This window comes from Bombyx mori, chromosome 28 (genome assembly GCF_030269925.1).
Source record: "Bombyx mori chromosome 28, ASM3026992v2".
Taxonomy (NCBI): Eukaryota; Metazoa; Arthropoda; class Insecta; order Lepidoptera; family Bombycidae; genus Bombyx; species Bombyx mori.
This window is the reverse complement of record NC_085134.1, coordinates 381,104-398,759: the sequence shown is the minus strand read 5'-3', so window position 1 is coordinate 398,759 and position 17,656 is coordinate 381,104. Positions and strand designations below refer to the sequence as shown.

Sequence of the window (17,656 nt, the reverse complement as noted above, 5' to 3'; positions counted from 1 at the left end):
AATGCAATGAGATCAGATAATATAGGATAAAATATAATCTCTGTAAAATTCTGATTATTTACTGAGATTTATTTCAGTGGACTTTTTCGAAGACTTCGGGAAGCTACGTCCAGCGGTTTTGTTTAATTTTTTTACATTTTCGCACTTTCACAGATACTAAACAGTTAATAAACCAACTTTATTTTATTATTGCATAGATGGGTGGACGAGCTCCCGGCCCACCTAATCTTAAGTGGTTACCGGAGCCCAAAGACATCTACAACGCAAATGCCGCCTCCCACCTTGAGATATTAGTTCTAAGGTCTCAGTATAGTTACAACGGTTGTCCCACCCTTCAAACCGAAACGCATTACTGCTTCACGGCAAAAATAGGCAGGGTGGTGATACCTACCCGCGCGGACTCACAAGACGTCCTACCAGTAATTACGCAAATTAATTTTGCGGGTTTGATTTTTATTACATAATGCTATTCCTTTACAATTAAAGTCAATCGTAAACATTTGATAAGTACGTATTTCATTAGAAAAATTGATACCAGCCGGCGGGATTAGAACACCGGTGCATCGAAAGATACGAATACACCGGACGCCTTAACCTTTAGGCCACGACGATCTCAAAATTACACTTATACACGAAGAAATATTAAATACACATTAATTAAGAAACATTAAATAGACAAAATAAAACAATTCACACAATTTAGCTCTTCGCGGTCCCTCCAAAATGTCTTTTCATCTTTTATTCCTAGTTGTTCAATTGTAAATAAATAAATCAAAATCAAATCGAGTTTACGTTCTGTACGGTGAAAAATGAAGAATTGTGAGTGTGAGTTGAGATATGCTACTCGATTCGCAGGGCGTTTATTCACCGAGAGCAGCAATATTATTATTTCTCGTATATTGGTAGCACATGGTGTTTTGGCATTAGACCGTCTAAATGAAATACAACGCATTTTAACAGTATTTTAATGGGAACCATCGACTTTCAAAATTATTCGGGTAATGTCACGTGTTCAATACTATTTTGTACCTTTAGAATTAAAGTGGCTCAACCCAAAATTCTTATTTTCTGGTAAACTTCAATATTGTAATACAATAATTGTATTTTTTTAGTTTTTCGGTTTAAACACTTTAAGGCATGCCATTTTATTTGAAAAAGACAGAAAGAGTACTTTGTCCTTTTCTAGACTAAAAGAGACTGTTTAATTTTATAAGCTGATAGAATAATATAGAAAAGAATAATAGGATACCCTCTAATCGTCACATTGGAAAAAGGTATGGCTTTATCATTTTATCATTTAAATTATTTTTTATTGCACTTATAAAACTAATTTAATTTACAATATGTAACTACATATATCTATAACTAATCCGTACTTGTCAAATTCCTCATAAATTGTCAATATTCTTAATAAAATTCCTATTAATAATATACAAGTGCAAATGTTGAGCTGCTTGCTAGAAATGATATAATAGTGTTTTGTTTTTTTGTTGTTTCCTTGTAGGCTGCCTGTAATAATCTAAATCTGTGTGAAAGGCAATAAATGATTTTATTATTATCTACTAATGGTAGTCCAGTGGTCGAAATTTGACCATAATTTATTTAAATTTTAAGTTTGAACATTATTATAGTTCTATTGTCACCTTTCTATTATCATCATTTCTATAATAATCATTGCTCTATGTCGCCAAGGCTACATTATAGAAAAATAATATTAAAGACAAAAAATCTATTCTCAATTTGACCACAGATTGATAAATCAATAAACAAAAAAAGTATAAATGCATGTGTGTGTGTGTGTGTCAAATACATGGTAATGTGTGTAAGGTTTTTTTATTGATTTAGTTTATTTTTTTATTGTTTATGCACAATAAAAAAAAAATATTAGCAATCTGCACTACTTCTCTATATTTTCTATAAGTGTGGGAAATTTAAAACTTCTCCGTCCGCGCAATTTTCGTAAAAAGGAGTACAACATTTTTGCTTCACGTATTACCTACTTAAAATGTAGGTTCTTAATAATAATACATAAGTGTTTTGAAATATAAAACTAATCTTAAATTTTTTAGTTATACCACTTCCATTCTAAGGGTGCAATTTCGTAAACAAACTTTGCCGTAATGGCGTAACCTTTAAAATACACGAAATCTGCCCAGCATAAACATATTTTTTTAGTAACTTTAATAGAAGTATTAGAATTAGAAGTTTATTATAGAATTTATTTAATTGTAATTACATATTTAGACATACTTAACATAATTAATCTTGAAATAGGTAATTATTTCAGCTTTTTTTAATTAAGAAATTATGTTTTACATAGGTTTAATCATTTACCCGTTGAACGTTTATAAAATGATTGTATTTACGGTAACAGTGTTGATGATCTTCATTAGGTGGCCCAAATATACTAAAATTATTACGAGCATCCATCCTTATTTATAAATGTGTAAAGAAGCAAAATTATTATTACATTGTTCAAATTTCTATATAATTTATAAATATAAATCTGTACGTATGTACCTGTAAATATGTATATTACGCGCGCGTGTGTGTGTGTGTGTGCGCGTGTGTATGTGCGTGTGTGTATATATTTCTATAATAGATAGGTACACAGTGTGCAATTCATTTCGAAATTATTCTTGCCCATCTAATGGTTGTCTGGAAGAGATCACTCTTAGCGATAAGACCAAGAAAGAATGTTTCACAATATTTGTTCATTTTGTGTACAATAAAGAATACTCTTTCACTGGTGGTAGGACCTCTTGGGAGTCCACACGGGTAGGTACCACCACCCCGCCTATTTTCGCCGTGAAGCAGTAATGCGTTTCGGTTCGAAGGGTGGGGTAGCCGTTGTAACTATACTGAGACCTTAGAACTTATATCTCGAGGTGGGTGGCGCATTTATGTTGTAGATGTCTATGGGCTCCAGTAACCACTTAACATCAGGTGGGCTGTGAGCTCGTCCATCCATCTAAGCAATAAAAAAAAACAACTCTATCTCACTCTCTCTCTCTCATCAAACAACTCTTTAAAAAAAAGCAATGATTTAATAAGAATTAAATGAAAAAGCAAAGAATTAATATGTATTTACAACTAGCTAGACGTCTATAAAATTTTCTAACCGAAAAAATATATGTGTATAATCCATTAGAATAGATAAAACCTTAAAAAACAACATTATTATTAAAAACGAAAGAAAAAAATCTTGATATTGTATTGGTTTCACGGCAAAATTTTTAGTGACTACTTAACTTGCTTGAAAGTGAAGAAATACTCTCAAAATCCATTAATTTGCAACTCGCACTCGCACATACAATAATCGAGAGGCTCACTTCGGTAAAGCTATTCGATACATGAGACAGCAACATAAGCAAATCTTCTCTCTCCCACGAAATGAGATTCATAAGCTTACCACTAGGTGGCACTGATACAAACTCACACAAATTAAACATAACATTAACATCGACTGAGTAATTAAAAAAACTCGCACTAAGCACAGGTACATTACCCATTACCCCACTAATTATAAATATCGTTAGAAAGCTTGGCATTTCAATTAAACGCCTTAAAAAAAAACTTGCGTGCTACCAATATAAAAGAAAAAAATATCGCTTCTCAAGATGAATAAACGTCCTGCAAATCGATTAACTCGCACTCAGAGCTCCGCACGTTTCACCGTGAAGAGCGTACACTCGATGCGAGTCATTCGATTCGATTTTTGAAACTCGCACTAAGCCTACCGATCCTGCGGACAGAATGGAAAGCAGTCGACGTCGCCCAAAACACGTCATCTCGGATCCTCCCGATCCACTAACGGTGCTTTTAGGTACTTCAAGCACCGGTCACCGTTCCCGTCGAACCCGTCGCTTGCGACGAAGGGCTCGACGAGTAAATTAACTCTCAGACACAGCCCACTGAGTTTCTCGCCGGATCTTCTCAGTGGGTCGCGTTTCCGATGCGGTGGTAGATTCTGCGAAGCACGGCTCTTGCTAGGGTTCGTGTTAGCAACATCGTCAGGTTGAGCCCCGTGAGCTCACCTACTAAAGTTAGGGTTACGCTGACATAGCCTCTCAAGGCTATCAGCTTAGGTAGGAAAAAAAAAAAAAAAGGCGTGGATAGGGGATTGAGGAAGGAATAAGGAAAAGGAAGTCCCAACATGGTTCTATTGTTAAAGACTTACACTTCTTTAATCACAGATTTCGTCAAAACTACACTATAGACAAATAATATTAAAGACCAACAATATAATCTATTCTTCATTTGACTACAAATACAGAATTTAACGATAAACAAAAGAGTATAATATATGGGTGTGTGTGTAATGTTTTTTTTATCTATCTATACTAATATTATAAAGAGGAAATATTTGTTTGTTTGTTTGTTTCGAATAGGCTCCGAAACTAATGGTCCGATTTGAAAAATTCTTTTTCCATTAGAAGCCGACATTGTCCCTGATGAACATAGGCTACTTTTTTTAATTTTTTTTTTTTTTGGTTTCATGTGTGTTTTAATGTTTCCGAAGCGAAGCGAGGGCGGGTCGCTAGTTTATTATATTTTTTATGCATAATTTAAAAAAAATATTAACATTCTGCACTTCCCCTCTATATTCTCCATAGGTAAGTGTGGGAAATTTCATACTCCACCGACGGCGCAATTTTCGTAAAAAAGGGTACTAAGTCTTTGCTTCACGTATAATGTATAAATTGGATTATATTATATTAATAATAGGTCAACTTGACAACTGATAAAATGAAATAATGACCTACCCACGATATTATTGAGGTGGTACATTGATTCAGCCATCATTATTACGATATTTATTTCGATACGGCTAAGCTAGTTTCGATCAGCGCTTGAAGAAACTTTGGCTATGCGGCTAGGTTTTAATGGTGCATGCGGTCATTCTTCACACGACTTAATATTAGAGCTTTAGTCACATGCTGATAAGCTCGACGACACCGATGTCAGCAGTAATAGATTTTTGTAATAAAAACCATCTCACGTGTAATAAATGGTGGCATTAAGTTCAGATATAGAAAATGTCATCAAAGCTGCAGACTTCAAATAAAATGAAGGCGGCCATGACCTAATATGGTATAAAAATTAAAGCCGAAAATGAAAATTTGTAATGATCCTAGTGTTTAATGTTAGTTCGATTTGACGTTTAAGTAAGTATAAGTAGTATAAGTAACCTCGAGGGGTTATTCTAGATTCGCCTAATTAGTACGAGAGCTCACGGGGCTCAAACCTGTAGGCTTAGTGCGAGTTTCAAAAATGAAATCGAATGACTCGCATCGAGTGTACGCTCTTCACGGTGAAACGTGCGGAGCTCTGAGTGCGAGTTAATCGATTTGCAGGACGTTTATTCATCTTGAGAAGCGATATTTTTTTCTTTTATATTGGTAGCACGCAAGTTTTTTTTTAAGGCGTTTAATTGAAATGCCAAGCTTTCTAACGATATTTATAATTAGTGGGGTAATGGGTAATGTACCTGTGCTTAGTGCGAGTTTTTTTAATTACTCAGTCGATGTTAATGTTATGTTTAATTTGTGTGAGTTTGTATCAGTGCCACCTAGTGGTAAGCTTATGAATCTCATTTCGTGGGAGAGAGAAGATTTGCTTATGTTGCTGTCTCATGTATCGAATAGCTTTACCGAAGTGAGCCTCTCGATTATTGTATGTGCGAGTGCGAGTTGCAAATTAATGGATTTTGAGAGTATTTCTTCACTTTCAAGCAAGTTAAGTAGTCACTAAAAATTTTGCCGTGAAACCAATACAATATCAAGATTTTTTTCTTTCGTTTTTAATAATAATGTTGTTTTTTAAGGTTTTATCTATTCTAATGGATTATACACATATATTTTTTCGGTTAGAAAATTTTATAGACGTCTAGCTAGTTGTAAATACATATTAATTCTTTGCTTTTTCATTTAATTCTTATTAAATCATTGCTTTTTTTTAAAGAGTTGTTTGATGAGAGAGAGAGAGTGAGATAGAGTTGTTTTTTTTTATTGCTTAGATGGATGGACGAGCTCACAGCCCACCTGATGTTAAGTGGTTACTGGAGCCCATAGACATCTACAACATAAATGCGCCACCCACCTCGAGATATAAGTTCTAAGGTCTCAGTATAGTTACAACGGCTACCCCACCCTTCGAACCGAAACGCATTACTGCTTCACGGCGAAAATAGGCGGGGTGGTGGTACCTACCCGTGTGGACTCCCAAGAGGTCCTACCACCAGTGAAAGAGTATTCTTTATTGTACACAAAATGAACAAATATTGTGAAACATTCTTTCTTGGTCTTATCGCTAAGAGTGATCTCTTCCAGACAACCATTAGATGGGCAAGAATAATTTCGAAATGAATTGCACACTGTGTACCTATCTATTATAGAAATATATACACACACGCACATACACACGCGCACACACACACACACACGCGCGCGTAATATACATATTTACAGGTACATACGTACAGATTTATATTTATAAATTATATAGAAATTTGAACAATGTAATAATAATTTTGCTTCTTTACACATTTATAAATAAGGATGGATGCTCGTAATAATTTTAGTATATTTGGGCCACCTAATGAAGATCATCAACACTGTTACCGTAAATACAATCATTTTATAAACGTTCAACGGGTAAATGATTAAACCTATGTAAAACATAATTTCTTAATTAAAAAAAGCTGAAATAATTACCTATTTCAAGATTAATTATGTTAAGTATGTCTAAATATGTAATTACAATTAAATAAATTCTATAATAAACTTCTAATTCTAATACTTCTATTAAAGTTACTAAAAAAATATGTTTATGCTGGGCAGATTTCGTGTATTTTAAAGGTTACGCCATTACGGCAAAGTTTGTTTACGAAATTGCACCCTTAGAATGGAAGTGGTATAACTAAAAAATTTAAGATTAGTTTTATATTTCAAAACACTTATGTATTATTATTAAGAACCTACATTTTAAGTAGGTAATACGTGAAGCAAAAATGTTGTACTCCTTTTTACGAAAATTGCGCGGACGGAGAAGTTTTAAATTTCCCACACTTATAGAAAATATAGAGAAGTAGTGCAGATTGCTAATATTTTTTTTTTATTGTGCATAAACAATAAAAAAATAAACTAAATCAATAAAAAAACCTTACACACATTACCATGTATTTGACACACACACACACACATGCATTTATACTTTTTTTGTTTATTGATTTATCAATCTGTGGTCAAATTGAGAATAGATTTTTTGTCTTTAATATTATTTTTCTATAATGTAGCCTTGGCGACATAGAGCAATGATTATTATAGAAATGATGATAATAGAAAGGTGACAATAGAACTATAATAATGTTCAAACTTAAAATTTAAATAAATTATGGTCAAATTTCGACCACTGGACTACCATTAGTAGATAATAATAAAATCATTTATTGCCTTTCACACAGATTTAGATTATTACAGGCAGCCTACAAGGAAACAACAAAAAAACAAAACACTATTATATCATTTCTAGCAAGCAGCTCAACATTTGCACTTGTATATTATTAATAGGAATTTTATTAAGAATATTGACAATTTATGAGGAATTTGACAAGTACGGATTAGTTATAGATATATGTAGTTACATATTGTAAATTAAATTAGTTTTATAAGTGCAATAAAAAATAATTTAAATGATAAAATGATAAAGCCATACCTTTTTCCAATGTGACGATTAGAGGGTATCCTATTATTCTTTTCTATATTATTCTATCAGCTTATAAAATTAAACAGTCTCTTTTAGTCTAGAAAAGGACAAAGTACTCTTTCTGTCTTTTTCAAATAAAATGGCATGCCTTAAAGTGTTTAAACCGAAAAACTAAAAAAATACAATTATTGTATTACAATATTGAAGTTTACCAGAAAATAAGAATTTTGGGTTGAGCCACTTTAATTCTAAAGGTACAAAATAGTATTGAACACGTGACATTACCCGAATAATTTTGAAAGTCGATGGTTCCCATTAAAATACTGTTAAAATGCGTTGTATTTCATTTAGACGGTCTAATGCCAAAACACCATGTGCTACCAATATACGAGAAATAATAATATTGCTGCTCTCGGTGAATAAACGCCCTGCGAATCGAGTAGCATATCTCAACTCACACTCACAATTCTTCATTTTTCACCGTACAGAACGTAAACTCGATTTGATTTTGATTTATTTATTTACAATTGAACAACTAGGAATAAAAGATGAAAAGACATTTTGGAGGGACCGCGAAGAGCTAAATTGTGTGAATTGTTTTATTTTGTCTATTTAATGTTTCTTAATTAATGTGTATTTAATATTTCTTCGTGTATAAGTGTAATTTTGAGATCGTCGTGGCCTAAAGGTTAAGGCGTCCGGTGTATTCGTATCTTTCGATGCACCGGTGTTCTAATCCCGCCGGCTGGTATCAATTTTTCTAATGAAATACGTACTTATCAAATGTTTACGATTGACTTTAATTGTAAAGGAATAGCATTATGTAATAAAAATCAAACCCGCAAAATTAATTTGCGTAATTACTGGTAGGACGTCTTGTGAGTCCGCGCGGGTAGGTATCACCACCCTGCCTATTTTTGCCGTGAAGCAGTAATGCGTTTCGGTTTGAAGGGTGGGACAACCGTTGTAACTATACTGAGACCTTAGAACTAATATCTCAAGGTGGGAGGCGGCATTTGCGTTGTAGATGTCTTTGGGCTCCGGTAACCACTTAAGATTAGGTGGGCCGGGAGCTCGTCCACCCATCTATGCAATAATAAAATAAAGTTGGTTTATTAACTGTTTAGTATCTGTGAAAGTGCGAAAATGTAAAAAAATTAAACAAAACCGCTGGACGTAGCTTCCCGAAGTCTTCGAAAAAGTCCACTGAAATAAATCTCAGTAAATAATCAGAATTTTACAGAGATTATATTTTATCCTATATTATCTGATCTCATTGCATTTCATTCCATGCCAATCGATTAATGCTTCAAATTAATCAAATCCATTTCACTCCATATTATCATTTTTCATAAAAAAAGATTAGGCTCTATGGCATGATACTTTTGCCTCTGTAGTTGGAAAAATAGAACTACTAAAGAAATACTCGATCGAAACGTTAAAATCCACTAATTTGTAACACGCACTCGCACAAATGTCATTCGTGGTACTCATTTCGGTAAAATTACTCGGTTACGTGATCACAACGTTAATATGAACTCGCACTCACAAAATAACACCGGGTACGTTTGCCGCTAGGGGCGCTGTTCCAATTGCATACAAATTTGAGCAAACTGGCTCGCTATCGAGAACGTTACAAAACTCGCACTAAGCACACCGATGACGTTGCTAACACAAACCATAGATTATACACTTAATATATTAGAGATAGATGCGCAACTCTCATTTTTATTTTTGCTTTAGTTAAAGCCCGGTCCAGCAGGCGTCGCTACGGTCGATTATTAGTCTCCCTACCCCCCACCAGGTGGCTTTTTTAGTAATTTTAATATTTTTAATAACTCTCTTTATGAAAAAATCTTATCGTTTAGAATCGCTGGAATTCCCGGTAGTACTTATGAGATATTAAGGAATGTTTGATTGTGTTCAGCATTCTAATCGATAAGATCTTTTCATACAGAGAGAAAACAGTTTTTTAAAATAAAAAGCTGTAATTCTCTGTAAGCTATTTAATTTCCCTATATTACAAACAATTTTCGGTTAAAAGATTGTATGAACGTACAATTGTATAAAACTTCGAATAACAATAACTCCTCTAGATTAATCCTACTAGCGTACTTATTAACATTAAATCGAAAGTTATCTAAAAGTTAATTAAGTCTAGATAATCAAATCATTCAATGTCAATTAAGTCATTTGTGCGAAATATAAACATGTCAGCTTTCCATTATAAACATAGTAGACAATTTGAATTAAATTTAATAAATTTGTTTCTTAATGATAGCAGTTCTTGCTTAAAGTTGATCGTGACAGATCATGACCTTGTATGAAAATATTACATCTATAAATACTACCTATGCTTCGTCATACAATAATTGTCATTTAAACTAGCATTGTAGAGATAATACACACACTAAAGTGAATACTAAATTATTCTTAGCATTCTTATAAACATTTAGAAATTTAAGAAACGATTAACCCACAATCATGTTCATAACATGTGACATTTTGTTCTGCACAAACGTTTTGTTACATGATTTGAAAAACAAAAAAAAAAACAAAAAATGTTTAAAAAATGTAATGATGATTTAAAGTACTCTTAAATATTGATAGTTTGTACTTAATGACACTTATAGTAATCTTAGACATGATTACAATAGTTATACTTTTATTCTTTAACTAAATTATTTCTATTCTGACGTTTCTGATGCTTTAGCTTTGGTAATACTAGATGAAACAAACAGCAGATTGAAAGAAAATCATCTTAAAGTTAATTACATTCATTACAAACCATTAGTTTGCATTTTGTTACAAAAGAAACTGATGTTCGTTACATGCAAATGAATTATAAACATACACATGCAAACATAAAATGTAAATTTATCTTTTAATCCAAATTAAATGTACATTAATATTACATCTAAATAATAGAAAGGGTCTCGAAAATTTTTATTGCACTCAACAGCAGACGAGCACACAACCCGGCTCATGATAAGTGGTCACCAGTGATTATAAACTTCAGCAGTGTCATAGCGGTTGCTGTCTATCACTTAAGTTTTAATAAATTATTAATATACTCAGTCACAAGCATATTGATTTCACATAATGAAAATGTAAGAAACATTATCATGTTTGGGCATTTTCATTTATATCTGCTCATACAGAAAACACAAGTTAGCAAATATATTCCACAGTTAATCTAAATAATTGCAAATAATGCTTTTGAAGATCGTTGACTTTTGATCATTAATTAAAATCATCTTCTCGTAGAATTTACAAAAGCTCATTTACAAAAATTTATATCAGTATTTTCATATATTACTAACTTACTAATTACAACTATTCAAACGTAATAGTATAACTATAAGAACTAAACAACCTATTTTAAAACAAAATTGGCATCAATTTAGTTCTTATGAACTATTTCAATTATTAATTTATAAATTATAAACATATTTAAAAAAAATTAAGATCCCTTGTGAGTTCACATTCCTTGCTGAATCAGTTTCTCTTCTGAAACGGAGAAACAAAGTATCTTAAGTATGTAACAAATATTGAAAAAATACGACCATGAAAAATTTAGTGTTAATGTAATCATACTTACAAATTAATATATTACATAACACGTTCTGGTTCAAATATAGTGCATCAATCTTTTCATGTTTCAGACATTTTAGTGCTCCTTATAATTTTTCCATAAAATTTTGTCATTATCAAACCTTTGTCTACAAAAATAAAAACATTATTTTATATTGGGTAGAAGGATGAACGTGGTCACAGGCCACTTGGTGTAACTTGGTTATCAAACACCAGGAAACAAAATGTGAATGCCATCATCTAACTTTGGATGTGAGATCAATTGTGCTGTATTTTATTTAAACAGGAAAGCATGACTGATTGATCACTCCAAAAAACTAGTTCGGGCCCACTTGACAATAAGCATATAATACGCTGAGTTGCAAAACATAAATACTTCCACCCACTCGAGACAATTTTATTATCTGAGGTGTGTGTGATAGTACGAGACTTAACACCGACTGTTTTAATCAAACTTAACATATATGATAGCTAGGCAGCAGAAATAGGAAGGACCATTAGTTGGTGCTAATTCATTTAATTATATTATGAATAATAATTCTGTTAGCAAATAATATACCGGGAAAATAGTGTAAACTCACCGTTATCAAGGCATCCGAAATAGCATTTCATTTTCGATCTTCGAGGCATGCTGATTTTTAATAATAAACTTTCTGTAAGAAACGAAAATAGTTACACAGGCTTACGAAACGCTAACGAAGAAAAAAGTATTGGAACCAAGTTATGTCTAAAGAGAATTCAAAACAGAGTTTCTCAATGTCTAATCGTCTAATATTCTCATAAAGCTAAAAGATGCTCTAAATTAATACTACAACGTAAAATAACTCACACCAAGACCAAAAAAAACGATTTAAAAAATTAAATCGTTACGACATTTTGAAAACATTTTTTTTTTTTTTTTGAGATTGTTTTACGGCCCTGGGATTTTGAAAACTTCAAAGCAGTGTTTCCACTTAAGTTTTTTTTAACACATTTTACCCTAGTTTCTTTTGAATTTATCCCTAAAATTTCCTAGACAACTTTCATAAATCCTTTATATAGAAAGCATAAATAAAATACAGAAAATAAACCACAGCATATTATTTAATGTAGGTATATATAATATAAACGCCCCCAGAAGATCATAGATCTATAGGATTAGAATTTTCAAGGAAGTCGACGCATTGCTTTTATATTCTTTTGCTGCACGCAACCTAACACTGTTCGGTTCTAAAATTGAGCAATTGTTTGCTGGCAAAGTTGGGAACTTTCTATGAAGCAAGCCGTTCAGGGTTTCATTAGAAAGCCTGTTTCTTTTGTCAGTTTTTACATTTGAGAACACTGAATAATCTTTCCACCTCAGTCTTTGAAGAAGGAACTGCTAGCAAAAGTGAAATGACAATTACAAGGTTTTCGTAAATGAAATTACCATGATAATCTTTCATGGTACATGAAGTACCTGTATATTACAATACAAGTAAGTTCTGGTGACATCAACGAAAATAGGTAAATAAAAGTTTGGCGGATTATACTTATTGGGATTCTGGGGAATCCCTAAGAAAAAAGCAGTGGCTTAATCTATGATTTACTTTACTAGAGGGTTACTGTTGAATCAAACCTTCTTAATAGTTTTTATACACAACTCTGTTTTATTCTTTTACTTGTCAACTCGACTTAATGTCATTCTCTCTCCATAAAATAAAATGGTCATTGTTTTACTTTAAAAACCGTTTATTTTAAAATTCACAACAGTTACTAGTATAGGCTTTGCTTTTTACCCCGAAATATCCTAAATCCTGGTATTTTTTAAATTGTCTTTATCATCCAAAATATCAGCTATTTTTCCCTAAAAAAGGGAGAATTCCCTAAAAGTGGAAGCACTGCTTCAAAGTACGCTAACCTTTTTTATTGAGTCAGAACTCGTATCTGCCATCTAGTGAGTTTATTAGTTCATTAAGGCCAAAACGTTTCAAAAATGACCTCGCCGGTTCCTAAAGATGACGCTAGTTGAATGTTCTTTTCCTTTGTATGGGAGTTGCACCCCCCTGACACAAACCACAAGAGCCGTGCTTCGCAGAATCTTCCACCGGATCGGAAACACGACCCACTGAGAAGATCCGGCGACAAACTCAGTCTACTGTGTTTGTGGGATAATTTACTCGCCGAGCCCTCCGTTGACTATATTGATTAATAGACGTATATTCTGTGATATGTAAGGTGGGGGACGGCGCGTACGCAGTCCCCACTACCAAAAATTACGCGTCCGAGTTACCCGCATTAGGGGTAATCGCAAGGGTCAACCACTCCGCAGTGCAATGGAGTAGCCTCGCCCTGGGGGAACCGCCTATTTGATCACGGTGTCCCCTACGCCAGGTAAGTATGAATTCTCGACGTCGCTTCAGGAAGGTCTATCGAGTCGTGAGACATCTCGTCATCGCGATGTAGAAATTGTCATAAAAAGTTTAGTGACATCTATTGGTGTTAGTTGGAACTGGCCTAAGATCTCTGGTTTGTATAACGCTTTCAAAATTATAAAGGTGACAAATAAAAATTTTAGCGGTTGAGTTCGATATCATAATAACTTCAACAAATTGAGTGGTCGTATTAGAATAAAAGGCGAGGAGAATTTTATTCCTTGTTAATCCATATCTTCCTCAGAACCTCATCAATCGCAATAGGTATGTAATTTTATAGTAACAAATTACTAGCACGTTTTAAATCTTTAATACCACGACCGGCGAATTAATGAATGGAATTAGATGTTTCTCCCCATGGAAAATTTATCGGTTGCAAGTAGCGCGATTATTTTAATTAATTCTACGCAAAGTCTATTAGGGCGTGTTTTTGTAACTTACTTTTAGTTTTCATTTCGATACCAATTTCATGTACCAAGTACTAAAATAAAAACAAAAATTAAAAAATAATTGTTGTTTTCAAATACATATTTTAGGAATACGGATTAGATTAATACTTTAAGCAACTACATCTAATCCCGTATGGTCTAGTGGCTAGGATACCTGGCTTTCACCCAGGAGGCTCGGGTTCGATTCCCGGTACGGGAAACTTTTTTGCTTTTTGTATTGATTCCAAAATGTTTCGTACATCCCACGTTAGCTCGTGATACGAATAAATGAAAGAATTATAAAACTCACGCTACAAGAAATATTGACAACATGGCTGTACCTGATGGAAATAGGGCTTCAGATATAATTTATTTAAGATAAAAATAAAACTATATTGTTAGCAAAAAAATTGTGAAAACGTTTACCGGATGACGATATATTTTTTTTTAAATTATAACACTTATCTTTCTTAAAACGTTATAAAATAGCTAATAGCATTTTATAGCTATGTAATTACATAATATATTGTCATTATTTCAAATTATCCATTAAAACACGTTAATGCAACGCAATGAGCGTATTCCAGTTCGAAAGTGCCACTTCGGGTGGATCTGTCATAATAAATAATACTGATATCGACTTTATTTTATTTATTGGGAGGTGGTTGGCAATGATCACGGTTTGAAGTGGAAAAAGCAAAAAACATTTGTCAGAAGTGGGATTCGAACCCACGCCCTCAGAGAGGACCAGAACAACTCAGACCTATTATTGTATAGGCAAGGGTAACCTTGAGTCTGGCGCCTTAGACCGCTCGGCCATCCTGACATATGGTGACATGCACAAAATTAAGTATTACTTTCTAAAGTCATGTCAATTTTAAGTAATTCTGACAGAATTTTAGTTCTATTTGGCTTTAAAGAAATCATTATAGCAAAATTATTAATTTGCGATTCCTTAGATTTTAAATGGTAAATCAAAACTGTCATTTAAGTTCGATCAATATTATAATCATATGTTAGTAAAAAAATTGGTAAAACTAATTTGAAAATCGATTTTGTTTTGCGTAAGAAAACTTTATTATTTTACTGCCATCTTTCGGAATCATACGGTATTAGTATAGCAATTGCATATTCTTAGGAACAGTCATCTAAGTTTATCACACAGTCGCTAGAGAGCGGTAAATTAGTGGAATCCAATTTTTTGGCGTTTGTATTTTACTCCAATATTACCTACTTCCTCGTACCTAATCATTCCAGCGGGATCCCGCGGTGATTTCAACGTGCATTCTTTCACCACTCTGTACTGTCAATAACCATCTACTGTTACATTCATATCACTCATTCATAGCTTGCTGATCGCCTTGCAGTTCGTATGCCTCATGCGTTCAACAGGTGCACCGCCTCACGGAGCACATTCTTGTGGGGCTTAATCGACCAAAACCGTTATACACGGGAGCTCTCTTCTTCGACGTCACAAAAGCGTTCGACAAAATCTGGTACAACGGTTTGATTTTCAAACTATTTAACATGGGCGTGCCGGATAGTCTTGTGCTCATCATACGGGACTTCTTGTCGAACCGCTCTTTTCGACATCGAGTCGAGGGAACTCGCTCCTCCTCGCGACTTCTCAGGGCTGGAGTCCCGCAAGGCTCTGTCCTCTCGCTCTATTTAGCTTATTCGTCGAGCTCCGTGGTTCGTGAGGAACGTTTACCTACACGACGACCTGGGCCTCGAATCTATCCAGAAATACATGAAGTCAGCGTCGGAACGATACTTCGATAAGGCTATGCGTCATGATAATCGCCTTATCGTTGCCGCCACTGACTACTCCCCGAATCCTGATTACGCAGGAGCCAGTCACCGTCGACGCCCTAGACACGTCCTTACGGATCCATCTAATCCAATAACCTTTTCATCAGACGCCTTCAGCTCTAACACTAGGAGTAGGCTTAGGGACCCCGGTAACCGTACTCGTCGAACTCGACAAAGAGTTCGCCGTGCAACCTAACCCATGAATCAGCTCGCTGAGTTTCTCGCCGGATCTTCTCAGCGAGTCGCGATTCCGATCCGGTAGTAGATTTATCCGCGAAGCAGTTGCTCTTGAGTTGTTAGGTCTCCTTCGGAGGCGCTCAGGTAGCTGTTAGCAAATCCCACCCCTGCTGGCCGAGCCTTTGCTCGCCCACCTGTCCTGGTGAAACTGGAAAGGCCTACGGGCCACCAGTAATCCTTCAATCATAAAAAAAGTTCGTATGCGATGTAGAATACGACTTGCAACTTAGCCTACACACAAAACCTATCGAATTTCTCGTGGAATTTACTCAGTGGGTCGCGATTCTGATCCGGTGGTAGATTCCGCGAGGTAAGGGCTCGTCTTGCTAGGGCATCACTGTGAGCACACATAAGCTCCTATCTCTCCCATCCAATAGGCAGTTTATTTTTTTTGTGGTGAATGATTTTGATTTAGGGTAAATGCGTAACAAGCTTCCTAAATTGAAATTACTTTTACAGAATAATCAATATTATTATTGTTTATTTATAATACATAATTAATTGCTGGTGGTAGGACCTCTTGTGAGTCCGTGCGGGTAGGTACGATGACCCTGCCTATTTCTGCCGTGAAGCAGTAATGCGTTTCGGTTTGAAGGGTGGGACAGCCATTGTAACTATACTTGAGATCTTAGAAATTGTGGGTGGCGCATTTACATCATAGATGTCTATGGGCTCCAGTAACCACTTAACACCAGGTGGGCTGTGAGCTTGTCCAACCATCTAAGCAATAAATAAATAAAATCCAGTAACCACTTAACAACAGATGAGCTGTGAGCTCGTCCAACCATCTAAGCAATAAAAAACACAAAAAAATAATAATTAAAACAGACAATATGTATTCATTTTAGCTACAACAATCATAATAATAATTAGTGTCCAACAAATTCTATAACATTGTTCAAAAGCAAACCTTTATTGAAGTTCATGGGCTCACCCAGGATCCCACATTAGCCACCCCACATGTCCTGAATTGCAGCCACTTGTTTATTTTAAAACCATTTCAAATGTTATGCATAGGGTGTTCTATCATACTGTTAGTGTTATAAGCTGTGCTTTTTGTGATATTCATGGATAATAATTTTACGGATGGAATGCTAGAAAGTTAATGAACAAATACACTAGAAAACTCTTTATTTAAAGTTTAAGACAACATTTACTTAAATTTTTAACTATTATAAAATTAGAATCATTACCAAAACAGTTTGTTGGTTCTTCTGTGAGGCAGTAATCAAGCTATGGTTTTACAGTTCTTATTCTAAAAATGTTCTTTATATTCAGGAAAATTAACTAGATTGTTGTTTCTTAAACACATGGCTGTTACCTATAAATTGAATTAAAAAAAAAATATTTTCTGTTTTAAATATTAACTGATAGTTTCTTGCTTCATCATATTATGTTTTTATCAATGTTATAGATTCTTGATGTGTAGAGTTCTTTCTAGAGTCCACAAGTGGAGAGCACAGAGCGCTTATTTTTCATTAGAAA

At 34.1% G+C, this 17,656-nt stretch overlaps 1 long non-coding RNA gene and 3 other non-coding genes across 5 annotated transcripts; 1 reads left to right on the top strand and 3 right to left on the bottom strand.

Moving 5' to 3' along the window:
• Positions 1-9,698: 9,698 nt before the first annotated feature.
• LOC134201627 (uncharacterized) lies at positions 9,699-12,204 on the bottom strand. 2 transcript variants are annotated; one of them, XR_009976998.1, is made up of 4 exons: positions 12,131-12,204; positions 11,883-11,954; positions 11,309-11,429; positions 9,699-11,217 (listed from the first exon to the last, which is right to left on the bottom strand). It is a non-coding gene; the product is annotated as an uncharacterized LOC134201627 (long non-coding RNA). The 2 variants fall into 2 exon arrangements; XR_009976997.1 differs by lacking the exon at positions 12,131-12,204 and having other exon boundaries at positions 11,883-12,122.
• A 1,295-nt stretch (positions 12,205-13,499) lies between these two features.
• On the bottom strand, positions 13,500-13,661 carry LOC119630779 (U1 spliceosomal RNA). The gene has a single exon (XR_005246446.1). It is a non-coding gene; the product is annotated as a U1 spliceosomal RNA (small nuclear RNA).
• A 609-nt stretch (positions 13,662-14,270) lies between these two features.
• On the top strand, positions 14,271-14,342 carry TRNAE-UUC (transfer RNA glutamic acid (anticodon UUC)). Its single transcript has one exon. It is a non-coding gene; the product is annotated as a tRNA-Glu (tRNA).
• A 488-nt stretch (positions 14,343-14,830) lies between these two features.
• On the bottom strand, positions 14,831-14,948 carry TRNAL-CAA (transfer RNA leucine (anticodon CAA)). Its single transcript has 2 exons — positions 14,911-14,948; positions 14,831-14,875 (listed from the first exon to the last, which is right to left on the bottom strand). It is a non-coding gene; the product is annotated as a tRNA-Leu (tRNA).
• Between the last annotated feature and the right edge of the window lie 2,708 nt (positions 14,949-17,656).